At 46.9% G+C, this 16178-nt stretch overlaps 1 pseudogene; it reads left to right on the top strand.

The window, feature by feature from the left end:
• Positions 1-2202: 2202 nt before the first annotated feature.
• Positions 2203-15933, top strand: LOC123396382 (annotated as a pseudogene).
• Positions 15934-16178: the final 245 nt, after the last annotated feature.

Below are 16178 nucleotides of genomic sequence, written 5' to 3'. Positions count from 1 at the left end.
GAGGGATTTGAGTGTGAGGGACTTGACCACTTCGTGTGTTCTTGCCATTGCATTAGTTGCATCGGTTTGAGTTCTCCACGGTGATACGTGGAAGTGAGAAGTTGAGAAGCTTACTACCTTTGGTACTTAGTACCCTTGATATTGTTCTTCGTGGATGCTTTGGCGTCCTAGAAGCTTGGTGGTGTCTCGGAGCTCAATCATTGTGGTGTGAAGCTCCGGGAAGCGTCGGGGTCTCCAATTAGGTTGTGGAGATTGCCCCGAGCAATTTGTACGGGTACCGGTAACCGCCCCCAAGGGTTGCCACGTGTACGGGTTCGGTGACCGCCCCCAAGGGTTGTCATTTGTACGGGTTCGGTGACCGCCCCCAAGGGTTGCCATTTGTACGGGTTCGGTGACCGCCCTCAAGGGTCCCTTAGTGGAATCACGGCATCTTGCATTGTGCGAGGGCGTGAGGAGATTACGGTGGCCTTAGTGGCATCTTGGGGAGCATTGTGCCTCCACACCGCTCTAACGGAGATTAGCATCCGCAAGGGTGTGAACTTCGGGATACATCATCGTCTCCCCGTGCCTCGGTTATCTCTTACCCGAACCCTTTACTTATGCACTTTACTTTGTGATAGACATATTGTTTATTTTAATATATCTTGCTATCACTTAGTTGTTTATATTGCTTAGCATAAGTTCTTGGTGCACATAGGTGAGCCTAGTTGTTTGTAGGGTTTGTGCTTGACATATTAAACGTTAGTTTTATTCCGCATTTGTTCAAGCCTAAACCTTAACTATTTTAAAGCGCCTATTCACCCCCCCCCCTCTAGGCGACATCCACATCCTTTTCACCAGGGCACGGAGCTATGGAGATGTATCAACGAAAGTAACGTGGTCCTTGCCCGTGCCCCATGTCCACAAACGGACGGACTTGTTAGAACTACTCTGCAGGTTTGATGCCTTGTTAACCTTTGTTTTGTCATACCTTTGTTAGCATATTAACATGTCATTATCTTTTCCTTGCGCAAAAGGTCGTCAATCGGTGCCGCACACTAGCGGCTTTACTTTCTTGCCACGGTGTTTCGTCCACCGATGTGAGGGCACGTGCGCAGTACACGATGGATGTACAGTCTTCCGCTCGTCCGTCTGCCAGCCGGCCACGGGCCTCTTCCGCTCGTTCGTCTTCGAGTGGAGCACATGTTTCTTCTAGCCGAGAACATGAAGAGGAGATTGAAGAAGAAGATGAGTCCGACAACGAGGCCGCGGATCAGGACTACATTGAGTTTGGGGCTTCGTAGATGGAAGATGCTCCGCAGTCAAGTCAACCCACTCAGCCGACGGAGGCAACACGTCGAGCTAGCTCAAGGAAGATCAGACGTCCTGGCTGGCAGAACACTCCAGAGGGCTACGTTACTAAGGGCAAGATGGCTGCAAAGAGAGGGAGGAAGTGAGTGTTATGATGGTGTCTGTTGAACTACTATGTTTTCTGTTGAACTATGTTGTTTGTCGAACTATGTCTGTTAAACTATGAACTATGATGTTATGCTGAGTCTTATGATTTAAATTATGGTGTTATGTTTTGATGAATTGTGTTATGCTGAGTCTTATGATTTAAATTATGGTGTTATGCTTTGAATTATGGTGTTATGTTTTGATGAATGGTGTTATGCTGTGAATTATGGTCTTACGACTTAAACTATATTCTATGAAATATGTTTGTTGATCAAAACAGTGAAAAAATCTTGTTTTGGGGTACTGGACTAAGGAAACGCCAGGAAGCATGGCGTTTCTGGTTGGGTCTGCAACGCCAGCAGGTCTGGCGTTTCTGCGCTGGGTGCAACGCTGGCCAGGACCCCAGCACTGCGGTACTGGACTAAGGAGACGCCAGTGAGCTTGGCGTTTCTGCTTTGGTCTGCAACGCCAGCCCCCTTGGCGTTGCAGCTTTGGTGTGCAACGTCCAGTAGACTGGCGTTGCACATGAGGCCTGCAACGTCCAGTAGACTGGCGTTTCTGCTAAGTCCTGCAACGCCACGGTCTCTGGCGTTTTCAAAAGGGTCAAAACGTGAAATACTTTCGAACCCAGTTCGTTTTGTGATGAACTTACGCCTTAAGAATCAAAACAGTGAAAAAATCCTACTGTGGTCATCCCACGCCACCAAAGCCCAACCGCAGAAAATGGCACCCTCGCCTCCCGCGGAACACCAGGAATCGCAGCCGATGGCGTCAGATTTGGGAGAGCGCCGGGGTCTGTTGTCGTGCTTGTTCAGCAAGTGCGAGGATCCCCGCCTCATGGATTCGAATTTGAATGCCGACCTCCTGGAGCTCATCCTCGACTTGTACGAGGAGGCGTTCGAGCGGCTGCCCATCCACGACATTCCAGTGGAAGCCGCCGACCAGTTGGCCACATCGATGCGCAAAGGCGGCCTCTGCCTCGGCCTCCTGGACCCCCTCACCAACATCATCCTCAACACCATTGCCCTTGTTCCGCGCGACTTCGGGGATATGGCAAGACCCAACAGGAGGAGGTCCACAAGGCTGGCCGGCATGGCGCAACCCAGGGACAGCAGCTAGAACTGGAACACCAGCTGGGTTTTGCCATCCAGCCGCAAGGTCACCTGTGGGCCATCCTGCCGCAGGGTTACCTGGTACTCTGTTGCTGGGTCGTCCCGCCGGGCTCTCGTCAGATTCTTGGTCGGCTACTTCGGATGCCTCAGTGAAGAGCAGGCCACCGGCTACCTCCACTGGGCACGCGTCGATCTCGCCATTGCCGTCCAGCTGGTCGAGCACGACCTACACGCTGCCGACGTTGCACCACCGACCCTGCCTTGGAAAGGACGCAAGCCGCCTTCAAGTTCGCTGCAAGCCGTGGGTGGCACCCTGCGCCTGACAACCTGGTGCGGCTCCACGCGTCGCCGCTGCCCGAACAGCGCCTCCGCGACGCTGCCCCCTTCCTCAAGAAGGGAGGGCGCAAGCTCACCGTCGATGATGTCATCGTCATCATGGACTTGCTGCGCTACCAGGACTGGACGGTGCCCCGGACGACCTTCAGGTCAACTTGCTGCCAAGTGGAAGAGAGCTAGTCGTCTACTGCCGGAACCTCAAGGCTGATGAAGGGAAGCTATACATTTCCAACACCACAGGCTCCGATGGTTTCCAAGTGGTCACCATCAAGGTCGAGCGTCATGGACACAACTTGGCGGCCCTGCGGTCACCCGAGGAGGACAAATCCATGGTTACATACTGTCTGGTCAAGGCCGTGCAAACCGCCAAAACGCACCAGCTGGGCTCTGCGGTGAAGATATGTTCCGGCAGTAATGCCTGCGAATACACCCAGTCTCTCGGGATGAGGCTCCACGACATGATCCACGGCTTCTATCTCAAAGTCTTTGTCATGCTGCCCTCTACGTGGCTCCACCTCATCCCCCACATCCTATTCGCCGGCCACTGCTATGGCCCCATGGACCCTGTCTCCAACATCATCATCAACTCCATTTGGCACCACATACGGCGCCCGCTCCCGTGGTCAGCTGACTCCAAAGTCGACGTGTATGACATCCTCGACACCCTCTCCATGCTTCGCGTGGAGGTCCGTTCCTTGGAAGGCCTCGTTGCCCTCGTCCGAGCAAGCTCCGAGCCCCACTGCTCGACACTACAGTGGGCCCTGGAGCACCTCTCCCGCAAACGTTGTGACCTGTCCCAGGAGATGCACACCTCGCAGCAGTTTGCTGACGCTGTCGCAGCTGCTCGACACCCACAGCATGTCGTGCTGGGAACATTCTTTGCGTCCCTGGCGCCCAACAGGCTCATTGACCTGCAGCGCTTGCTGGCCACTAGTGCCAATGCCAGGATCTCCTCTGAGTTTCTTTGTGAAATAATGTCCACTCTCAAGCAAAGTGCACTGCCGTTGGTGGCTTCCATGTCTCCCATTCCCAATGTGGCCAAACTGTGCGACGAGGCTAAGGCTGCCCGTAATGGTAGTATCATGCATGCCAACTAGGCAATTTTGATGAGGTGGCATAGAATTAAATGAAGAAAAAGAGGGTTGAGTATCATATCATGATACCGTATCATATTAAATGATGTGCTACTATGTGTCTTGCATGGCAATAAATGAACTATCCTATGATACTAACATATGATACAATGCATTACGGATGTGGTATCATACACTAGTATCATATGCATGATACTAGTATATGATACTACCCGTTACAACCAGCCTAAGGAGACTCTGCTACAAAAGAGGTCACATTATTTTTTTGACGCGACAACGACGGGCTTACGCCTGCCTGAACCTTTTATTATTAAAAAAAGGAAATACAGCAAAAGGGACAAGAAAAAAAGAGGGCTACAAGAAGGGGATTACAAGTGGGAGGCTACATTCTCTCGGCTAAATGGAACAACATCGTACTCCAATCGGCAAGCAGGGTTTTGTTAATAGCTTTGTTACATCGATGAGACCAGAGCCTGAGATCCTCTGCCGTGGCACTGGTGGTGGCATGAAGGTCGAGGTGGACGTTGCGGAAGATCTTAGCATTTCGTCGTTTTCAAATATTCCAGAGAAGAGCTAGCAGGACCGTGGAGCGGGTTTTGTTGTTGAATTCGCCGTTCGAGGCGTGCAGAATCCCTTGAGGGGTATTGTTAAAGACACTGTCCAATTCTTCCCAAAGCGGGGTGAGCTCCCCGCAGGAGAATAGAAGATGGGTAATTGTTTTGCTTTGATCACAGAAGGGGCAGTTAGCAGCGGTGGTAATACCCCGTCTGAACCGCCTCTCATTGGTGTACAGCCTATCCTTGCTGGCAAGCCATAAGAATAACCTGCACTTATTGGGGGCATAGTTTCTCCAGATGGCAGGTGCGAGGATGTCGATTGGCCGCGACTTCCACAACGCACTGTATGCTAGTTTAGCGGTAAGTTGTTTCCCAGAGTCCCTTGTTGTCCTCCTGTCAGCATCCTGCAAATTCACGTTAACCGAGGCCAGAACATTGCATAGATGAGATAGTTCACATTCTGCCGCATCGGAAAGTCGTGGAGCCAGGTCCAGGTGAAGATCGAATGAAGCCAAAACATGGGCCACCGAGGCGTTACTTCTGTTGGAGTGGGAGAACAGAGCCGGGAAATTTTGAGCCATTGTCCGGTCGGTGTGAGGAAGCCAAAGGTCAAGCCAGAAGGATGTAGTTTTTCCGTTCCCTACTTGAACAGTAGTTATTGAGCGGAAAAAACCCAACCCTTTCATGATATTACGCCAGATATGTGTGTGCTGCCCGTCAGGCAAACCTACGTCATGGTTGTTAGACCAACCGTATTTGGTTACCAGGTATGGTTGTTCCCTATCATGGATAGCATTGTGAAGTTTAGAGATGTGCTTGGTAAGGAGGCAGAGGTTCATTTGAGAGAGAGAGAAAAATCCTAGACCCCCATTGATGAATGGGGCACAAACCATGTCCCAGGCCACCTTGCAGCTTCCCCCGGTGGTAGTTTCCTGCCCCGTCCAGAAGAAAGCCCTACATTGCTTCTCAATTTCTAGGATGGTACCCGAAGGGAGAAGAAGAACACTCATGGCATAGATAGGGAGAGCACGAAGGACCGAACGAACAAGGATTGCTCTTCCGGCCAAAGACAGAAGCAGTCCCCGCCACCCGGCCAGACGTCTATCAATCTTGTCGATGATGAAGAAGAAATCGGCAAGGTTGAGCTTATGGGTAGAAAGGGGAAAGCCAAGGTAGGACTGAGGGAAGGTTGCCACAGGGCAGCCGAGAATGTTAGCAAGCTCGGAAGAGATATCACGATCAACGTGAATTGGGGCAAAAGTGCTCTTGTGGAAGTTGATGGAGAGACCTGTGGCCTCGGAAAATTGATCAAGGATGAGCTTAAGGGTGCGCAGTTGATTTCCGTCCGGGGGAAGTGTTGGAAATATGCCCTAGAGGCAATAATAAATTAGTTATTATTATATTTCTTTGTTCATGATAATCGTATATTATCCATGCTATAATTGTATTGATTGGAAACACAATACTTGTGTGGATACATAGACAAAACACTGTCCCTAGTAAGCCTCTAGTTGACTGGCTCGTTGATCAAAGATGGTCAAGGTTTCCTGGCCATAGGCAAGTGTTGTCACTTGATAACGGGATCACATCATTAGGAGAATCATGTGATGGACTAGACCCAAACTAATAGACGTAGCATGTTGATCGTGTCATTTTCTTGCTACTGTTTTCTGCGTGTCAAGTATTTGTTCCTATGACCATGAGATCATATAACTCACGGACACCGGAGGAATGCTTTGTGTGTATCAAACGTCGCAACGTAACTGGGTGACTATAAAGATGCTCTACAGGTATCTCCGAAGGTGTTCGTTGAGTTAGTATGGATCAATACTGGGATTTGTCACTCTGTATGACGGAGAGGTATCTCGGGGCCCACTCGGTAATACAACATCACACACAAGCCTTGCAAGCAATGTGACTTAGTGTAAGTTGCGAAATCTTGTATTACGGAACGAGTAAAGAGACTTGCCGGTAAACAAGATTGAAATAGGTATGCGGATACTGACGATCGAATCTCGGGCAAGTAACATACCGAAGGACAAAGGGAATGACATACGGGATTATATGAATCCTTGGCACTGAGGTTCAAACGATAAGATCTTCGTAGAATATGTGGGATCCAATATGGGCATCCAGGTCCCGCTATTGGATATTGACCGAGGAGTCACTCAGGTCATGTCTACATAGTTCTCGAACCCGCAGGGTCTGCACACTTAAGGTTCGACGTTGTTTTATGCGTATTTGAGTTATATGGTTGGTTACCGAATGTTGTTCGGAGTCCCGAATGAGATCCAGGACGTCACGAGGAGCTCCGGAATGGTCCGGAGGTAAAGATTGATATATAGGAAGTCCTGTTTTGGTCACCGGAAAAGTTTCGGGCTCATCGGTAGTGTACCGAGAGTGCCGGGAGGGGTGCCGGGGACCATCGGGAGGGGTGTCACGCCCCAAGGGGTCTCATGGGCTATGGGAAGAGATAAACCAGCCCCTAGTGGGCTGGAATAAGTTCCCACTAAGGCCCATAAGGTTTGAGAAGGAAAAAAACACAAGGTGGAAAGAGTTTCCAAGTGGAAAGGTGGAATCCTACTCCAAGTAGGATTGGAGTAGGACTCCTCCACCTCCAATTTCGGCCAAACCTTGAGGGTTTGAGGCTGCCTCTTCCCTCCCCCTCCCTCCTATATATACCGAGGTATTAGGGCTGATTTGAGACAACTTTGCCACGGCAGCCCGACCACATATCTCCACGGTTTTACCTCTAGATCGCGTTTCTGCGGAGCTCGGGCGGAGCCCTGCTGAGATTAGATCACCACCAACCACCAGAGCGCCGTCACGCTGCCGGAGAACTCATCTACCTCTCCGTCTCTCTTGCTGGATCAAGAAGGCCGAGATCATCGTCGAGCTGTACGTGTGCTGAACGCGGAGGTGCCGTCCGTTCGGCACTAGATCGTGGGACGGCTCGCGGGACGGTTCGCGGGATTGTTCACGGGGAGGATCGAGGGACGTGAGGACGTTCCACTACATCAACCGCGTTCACTAACGCTTCTGCTGTACGATCTACAAGGGTACGTAGATCACTCATCCCCTCTCGTAGATGGACATCACCATGTCTTCGTGCGCGTAGGAAAATTTTTGTTTCCCATGCGACGTTCCCCAACAGTGGTATCAGAGCTAGGTTCATGCGTAGATGTCTTCTCGAGTAGAACACAAAAGTTTTTGTGGGCGGTGATGTGCATTTTTCTGCCCTCCTTAGTCTTTTCTTGATTCCGCAGTATTGTTGGATCGAAGCGGCTCGGACCGACATTACTCGTACGCTTACGAGAGACTGGTTTCATCGCTACGAGTAACTCCGTTGCTCAAAGATGACTGGCGGGTGTCAGTTTCTCCAACTTTAGTTGAATCGGATTTGACCGAGGAGGTCCTTGGATGAGGTTAAATAGCAACTCATATATCTCCGTTGTGGTGTTTGCGTAAGTAAGATGCGATCCTACTAGATACCCATGGTCACCACGTAAAACATGCAACAACAAAATTAGAGGACGTCTAACTTGTTTTTGCAGGATATGCTTGTGATGTGATATGGCCCAACGATGTGATGTGATATATTGGATGTATGAGATGATCATGTTGTAATAGAAAATATCGACTTGCACGTCGATGGTACGGCAACCGGCAGGAGCCATAGGGTTGTCTTTATAACTAACGTTTGTGCTTGCAGATGCGTTTACTATTTTGCTAGGATGTAGCTTTAGTAGTAATAGCATGAGTAGCATGACAACCCCGATGGCGACACGTTGATGGAGATCATGATGATGGAGATCATGGTGTGACGCCGGTGACAAGAAGATCGTGCCGGTGCTTTGGTGATGGAGATCAAGAAGCACAAGATGATGGCCATATCATGTCACTTATGAATTGCATGTGATGTTAATCCTTTTATGCACCTTATTTTGCTTAGAACGACGGTAGCATTATGAGGTGATCTCTCACTAAAATTTCAAGACGAAATTGTGTTCTCCCCGACTGTGCACCGTTGCTACAGTTCGTCGTTTCGAGACACCACGTGATGATCGGGTGTGATAGACTCAACGTTCACATACAACGGGTGCAAAACAGTTGCGCACGCGGAACACTCGGGTTAAGCTTGACGAGCCTAGCATGTGCAGACATGGCCTCGGAACACATTAGACCGAAAGGTCGAGCATGAATCGTATAGTTGATATGATTAGCATAGAGATGCTTACCACTGAAACTATTCTCGACTCACGTGATGATCGGACTTGAGATAGTGGATTTGGATCATGTACCACTCAAATGACTAGAGAGATGTACTTTTTGAGTGGGAGTTCTTAAGTAATATGATTAGTTGAACTAATTGTCATGAACATAGTCTAATGGTCTTTGCGAATTACGATGTAGCTTGCGCTATAGCTCTACTGTTTTTATATGTTCCTAGAGAAAATTTAGTTGAAAGTTGATAGTAGCAAACTTTGCAGACTGAGTCTGTAAAACCGAGGATTGTCCTCGTTGCTGCACAGAAGGCTTATGTCCTTAATGCACCACTCGGTGTGCTGCACCTCGAGCATCGTCTGTGGATGTTGTGAACATCCGACATACACGTTTCTGATGACTACACGATAGTTCAGTACAAAAATACTTAATGGCTTAGAAGCAAGGCGCCGAAAACGTTTTGAAACGTCACGGAACATGAGAGATGTTCTAAAGAGATGAAATTGTGGTTTCATGCTTGTGCCCTTGTTAAGAGGTACAAGACCTCCGACAAGATTCTTTGTCCACATAGTAAAGGAGAAAAGCTCAATCGTTGAGCGTGTGCTCAGATTGTCTGAGTACGACAATCGCTTGAATCAAGTGGGAGTTAATCTTCCAGATGAGATAGTGATGGTTCTCCAAAGTCACTGCCACCAAGCTATGAGAGCTTCGTGATGAACTATAACATATCAAGGATAGATATTATGATCTTTGAGTGATTCGCGATGTTTGACACTGCGAAAGTAGAAATCAAGAAGGAGCATCAATAGTTGATGGTTAGTAAAACCACTAAGTTTCGAGAAAGGCAAGGGCTAGAAGGGACACTTCGTGACACGACAAAACAGTTGCTGCACTAATTAAGAGACCCAAGATTAAACCCAAACCTGAGACTAAGTGCTTCTGTAATGAGGGGAACAGTCACTGAGGTGGAGCAACTCTAGATACTTGGTAGATAAGAAGGCTGGCAAAAGTCAAGAGAAGTATATTTGATATACATGATGTTGATGTGTACTTTACTAGAACTCCTAGTAGCATGAGGGTATTGGATACCGGTTCGGTTGCTAAGTTATTAGTAACACGAAGTGAAAGCTACGGCATAAACGGAGACTAGCTAAAGGCGCGGTGACGATACGTGTTGGAAGTGTTTCCAAGGTTGATATGATCAAACGTCGCACGCTCCCTCTACCATCGGGATTGGTGTTAAACCTAAATAATTGTTATTTGGTGCTTGCGTTAAGCATGAACATGATTGGATCGTGTTTATTGCAAAACGATTATTCATTTAAAGAGAATAATGGTTATTCTATTTTCTTGAATAATCACCTTCAATGGTCTATTGAATCTCGATCGTAGTGTTACACATGTTCATGATATTGGTGCCAAAAGATACGAGGTAATGATGATAGTACCACTTACTTGTGGCACTGCCGCTTGAGTCATGTTGGTATAAATTGCATGAAGAGGCTCCATGCTGATGGATCTTTATACTCACTTGATTTTGAATCACTAGTGACATGCAAATCATACCACATGAGCAAGGCCTTGTTTTCATTGAGATGAAATAAGATAGTAACTTGTTGGAAGTGATACATTTTGATGTATGCAGTCCAATGGGTGTTGAGGCACGCAGTGGATATCATTATGTTCTTACTTCAATGATGATTTGAGTAGATACTAGAGTATTTGCTTAATGAATCACAAGTCTGAAATATTGAAAAGTTCAATTCTGTTTCGGAGTGAAGTTCGTCGTAACAAGAGGATAAACTGTCTACGATATGATCATAGAAATGAATATCTGAGTTACGAGTTTTGGTACGCAGTTAAGACAATGTGGAAATTGTTTCGCGGTTCATGCCACCTAGAACATCATAGTGTGATGATGTGTCTGAACGTCATAGCCACACACTATTTGGTATGGTGCATGCTATGATGTCTCTTATCGAATTACCACTATCATTTATGGGTTAAGCATTAGAGACAACCGCATTCACTTTAAATAGGGCACCACCTATTTCCGTTGAGATGACACAGTATAGACTGAGGTTTAGAGAAATCTAAACTGTCGTTTCTTGAAAGTTTGGGGTTTCGACACTTATGTGAAAAAGTTTCAGTCTGATAAGCTCGAACCCAAAGCGGATAAATGCATCTTCATAGGATATCCAAAACAGTTGGGTACATCTCCTATCTCAGATCCGAAAGCAAAGTGTTTGTTTCTAGAAACGGATCCTTTCTCGAGGAAAGGTTTCTCTCGAAAGAATTGAGTGGGAGGGTAGTAGAACTTGATGAGGTTATTGAACCATCACTTCAACCAGTGTGTAGCAGGGCGCAGGAAGTTGTTCCTGTGGCGCCTACACCAATTGAAGTGGAAGCTGATGATGGTGATCATCAAGCATCGGATCAAGTTACTACAAGCCTCGTAGGTTGACTAGGTCGCGTACTACTACAGAGTGGTACGGTAACCCTGTCTTGGAGGTCATGTTGTTGAGCAACAGTGAACCTACGAGTTATGGAGAAAGCGTTGGTGGGCCCAGATTCCGACAAATGGCTGGAAGCCATGAAATCCGAGAGAGGATCCATGTATGAAAAACAAAGTGTAGACTTTGGAAAGAACTACTTGATGGTCATAAGACTATTGAGTAAAAATGGATCTTTAAAAGAAGACAGACAATGATGGTGATAAGTCACTTAAGAAAAGCTCGACTTGTCGCAAAGATGTTTTCGACAAGATCAAACAGTTGACTATGATGAGACTTTCTCACTCGTAGCGATGCTAAAGGTCTGTTGGAATTATGTTACTAGTTGCTGCATTATTTATGAAATATTGCACGTAGGATGTCAAAACATTGTTTCCTCGACGGTTTCCTTGAGCAAACATTGTATGAGATACAACCATGAGGTTTTGTCGATCCTAAAGATACTAGCAAGTATGCAAGCTCCAGCGATCCTTCAATGGACTGGTGCAAGCATCTCGGAGTTGAAATATATATACTTTGATGAGATGATCAAAGATTTTGGGTTTGTACAAGGTTTATGAGAAACTTGTATTTCCAAAGAAGTAAGTGGGAGCACTATAGAATTTCGGATAAGTATATGTGGTTGACATATTGTGGATCAGGAGTAATGTAGAATTTATGTAAAGCATACAAGGTTGTTTGAAAGGAGTTTTTCAAAGGAATACCTAGATTGCGCTACTTGAACGTTGAGCATCGAAGATCTATGGAGATAGATCGAAAGCGCTTAATAGAAGTTTCAACAAGATGCATGCCTTGACAAGTTTTTGAAGGAGTTCAAAATAGATCAGTAAAGAAGGAGTTCTTGGTTGCGTTGTAAGGTGTGAATTTGAGTAAGACTCAAAACCCGACCCCGGCAGAATAAAGAGAATAGACGAAGGTCGTCTTCTATGCCTTAGCCGTAGAATCTAAAGTATGCCATGCTGTGTACCGCACCTGATGTGTGCCTTGACTCAAAGTATGTTGAGAGGTACAGAGAGTGATCCATGATTGAATCACTAGCAGTGGTCGAAATTTATCCTTAGTAACTAAATAGACTAAGGATTTTTTTCTCGATTATGGAGGTGGTTAAAGAGTTCGTCGTAAAGGGTTACGTCGATGCAAGCTTTGACACTAATCCGAATAACTATGAGTAGTGAAACGGATTCGTATAGTAGAGTAGATATTTGGAGCATTTCCGAATAGCACGTAGTAGCAGCATCTATAAGATGACATAAAGATTTGTAAAGAACGCACGGATCTGAAAGTTTCAGAACCGTTGACTAAAACCTCTCTCACGAGCAAGACGTGATCAGACCCCATAACTATATGGGTGTTGGATTCGTTGGAATCACCTGGTGATGTGAACTAGATTATTGACTCAAGTGCAAGTGGGAGACTGTTGGAAATATGCCCTAGAGGCAATAATAAATTAGTTATTATTATATTTCTTTGTTCATGATAATCGTATATTATCCATGCTATAATTGTATTGATTGGAAACACAATACTTGTGTGGATACATAGACAAAACACTGTCCCTAGTAAGCCTCTAGTTGACTGGCTCGTTGATCAAAGATGGTCAAGGTTTCCTGGCCATAGGCAAGTGTTGTCACTTGATAACGGGATCACATCATTAGGAGAATCATGTGATGGACTAGACCCAAACTAATAGACGTAGCATGTTGATCGTGTCGTTTTGTTGCTACTGTTTTCTGCGTGTCAAGTATTTGTTCCTATGACCATGAGATCATATAACTCACGGACACCGGAGGAATGCTTTGTGTGTATCAAACGTCGCAACGTAACTGGGTGACTATAAAGATGCTCTACAGGTATCTCCGAAGGTGTTCGTTGAGTTAGTATGGATCAATACTGGGATTTGTCACTCCGTATGACGGAGAGGTATCTCGGGGCCCACTCGGTAATACAACATCACACACAAACCTTGCAAGCAATGTGACTTAGTGTAAGTTGCGGAATCTTGTATTACGGAACGAGTAAAGAGACTTGCCGGTAAACGAGATTGAAATAGGTATGCGGATACTGACGATCGAATCTCGGGCAAGTAACATACCGAAGGACAAAGGGAATGACATACGGGATTATATGAATCCTTGGCACTGAGGTTCAAACGATAAGATCTTCGTAGAATATGTGGGATCCAATATGGGCATCCAGGTCCCGCTATTGGATATTGACCGAGGAGTCACTCAGGTCATGTCTACATAGTTCTAGAACCCGCAGGGTCTGCACACTTAAGGTTCGACGTTGTTTTATGCGTATTTGAGTTATATGGTTGGTTACCGAATGTTGTTCGGAGTCCCGGATGAGATCCAGGACGTCACGAGGAGCTCCGGAATGGTCCAGAAGTAAAGATTGATATATAGGAAGTCTTGTTTTGGTCACCGGAAAAGTTTCGGGCTCATCGGTAGTGTACCGGGAGTGCCGGGAGGGGTGCCGGGGACCATCGGGAGGGGTGTCACGCCCCAAGGGGTCTCATGGTCTATGGGAAGAGATAAACCAGCCCCTAGTGGGCTGGAATAAGTTCCCACTAAGGCCCATAAGGTTTGAGAAGGAAAAAAACACAAGGTGGAAAGAGTTTCCAAGTGGGAAGGTGGAATCCTACTCCAAGTAGGATTGGAGTAGGACTCCTCCACCTCCAATTTCGGCCAAACCTTGAGGGTTTGAGGCTGCCTCTTCCCTCCCCCTCCCTCCTATATATACCGAGGTATTAGGGCTGATTTGAGACAACTTTGTCACGGCAGCCCGACCACATATCTCCACGGTTTTACCTCTATATCACGTTTCTGCGGAGCTCGGGCGGAGCCCTGCTGAGATTAGATCACCACCAACCACCGGAGCGCCGTCACGCTGCCGGAGAACTCATCTACCTCTCCATCTCTCTTGCTGGATCAAGAAGGCCGAGATCATCGTCGAGCTGTACGTGTGCTGAACGCGGAGGTGCCGTCCGTTCGGCACTAGATCGTGGGACGGCTCGCGGGACGGTTCGCGGGATTGTTCGCGGGGCGGATCGAGGGACGTGAGGACGTTCCACTACATCAACCGCGTTCACTAACGCTTCTGCTGTACGATCTACAAGGGTACGTAGATCACTCATCCCCTCTCGTAGATGGACATCACCATGATAGGTCTTCGTGCGCGTAGGAAAATTTTTGTTTCCCATGCGACGTTCCCCAACAGGAAGCACAATTAAGGTATCATCAGCATATTGCAAGACAGTACAAGGCAGATCACTCGAGATTGGATGAGAAAGGAGACCATTCTCAGATGCCTGGATGATAAGGCGCTTAAGAATATCTGCGACGAGAATGAACAGGTAGGGAGAAAACGGATCGCCTTGTCTGAGACCTTGTCTGCATTGAAACCAGGGCCCTGGCTTTCCGTTGAGGATGACAGCCGAGTTGGCCGAAGAGTTTAGCTCATCCACCCAGCGGCACCAAGATAGGGTGAACCCTTTTGCACGCAGAATCGAGTTCAAGGCAACCCAGGATACCGAATCAAAGGCCTTGTGGAAGTCAAGCTTAATCACCACGGCCGGGAGGCGGCGTTTGAAACAAGTTTGGACAATGTCAGCCGCATGGACAAAGTTATCAGCGATACCACGTCCTTGGATGAACCCCGTTTGCTCATGGTGGATGATGTTGTGAATGAGAGGCTTCGCACGAATTGCAAGGCACTTTGCGATTAACTTGATCGTACAATTCTGTAACGAGACAGGCCTATAGTTTTCGGGTTTGGAGGCGTCCCTTTTTTTTGGAAGAAGAACAATATAAGCATTATTAAGGCGCTTAAGGTCTGCCTGATCATTGTGGAAATCATTAAGGAGGTTTTGTAAGTCCTGGTCTGGCGTCGTCTTTCATAGCCCACAGGGCGTCTCTGATTTCTTCAAGGGAAAAAGGGCGAGCAAGAAATGAGGCCTCCGATGATGGGAAAGAGGTCACATTATAAGAAGATGAATTTATTCATCCGCGATGAGCTTGCGCAAGTGTTGAAGAAATATGCCTTTGAGCATCCTCAGGTATATGGTTTTGTTTGTATTCATTGTTTTTTTTCTTGGGTACATACTATACTGCATATTCTTAACATATCTCTTTCAGCTGCCTCATTTGACCTTTGCTGTTTCTTGTTTTAGGAACCAAAATATAAGCCAAGTGTTATCTGCGGTTTGGTGTCTGCTTCCAAATCCCAAGACAGCCTTTCCTATTACGTTAATTTTGTGGGTACATCTAAATCTGCTAACCAACTCTTCTTTGCCGAAATAAATGAGCCATTTTCTCATCCGTCAAAACCAAATTGCTGCTGCTATCTACCCCTGACATCTACTGGTAAGTCCCCGCTCCTTCCAGTTAGCATGAGCAGCCATGTAGGTTTGAAACATCAATGAAATGATTTTTATTTTTATGTTTCATCGAAAAGCCTTTTGATTTCCGTTAAGGCCAATCTTAGAGTTATTTACCCAAAACCGTCACATCTGAGGCTAGGGTAACTAGTTAGTACCAAATTTGAATCAGGTCATGATAAACCATCGAAAATGAACCTAATGCGTAATGCGGAGCACTGATGCTGGGGTTTGACCACGAAAACAATGAAACTGACAGATGGGGCCTGCCTGCCGGGCTGACATGGCAAAGACCGAAAAGTTTGACCGGCTGATGTGGCAAATGGAATATGGGCCCCACCTGTCAATGATTCGAAAGTCATCTTCTTCGCAACAATTTTTCTATGGAGCATCCCATCGAACACCTTATGTGTTCATCCTCTGGACACTAAAAATTTATGACTCGGCCATGGTCGAGCTGTTTCACGAGCCGCTGCACAAACCGCCCCCCACCTCATCGAAGATGGAGCCACGCCGCCCAACTCCTG

This window comes from Hordeum vulgare, chromosome 5H (assembly GCF_904849725.1).
Source record: "Hordeum vulgare subsp. vulgare chromosome 5H, MorexV3_pseudomolecules_assembly, whole genome shotgun sequence".
In the NCBI taxonomy this organism is placed as follows: Eukaryota; Viridiplantae; Streptophyta; class Magnoliopsida; order Poales; family Poaceae; genus Hordeum; species Hordeum vulgare.
The sequence above is the reverse complement of the archived record's forward strand: the minus strand, read 5'-3'. Positions and strand labels throughout refer to the sequence as shown.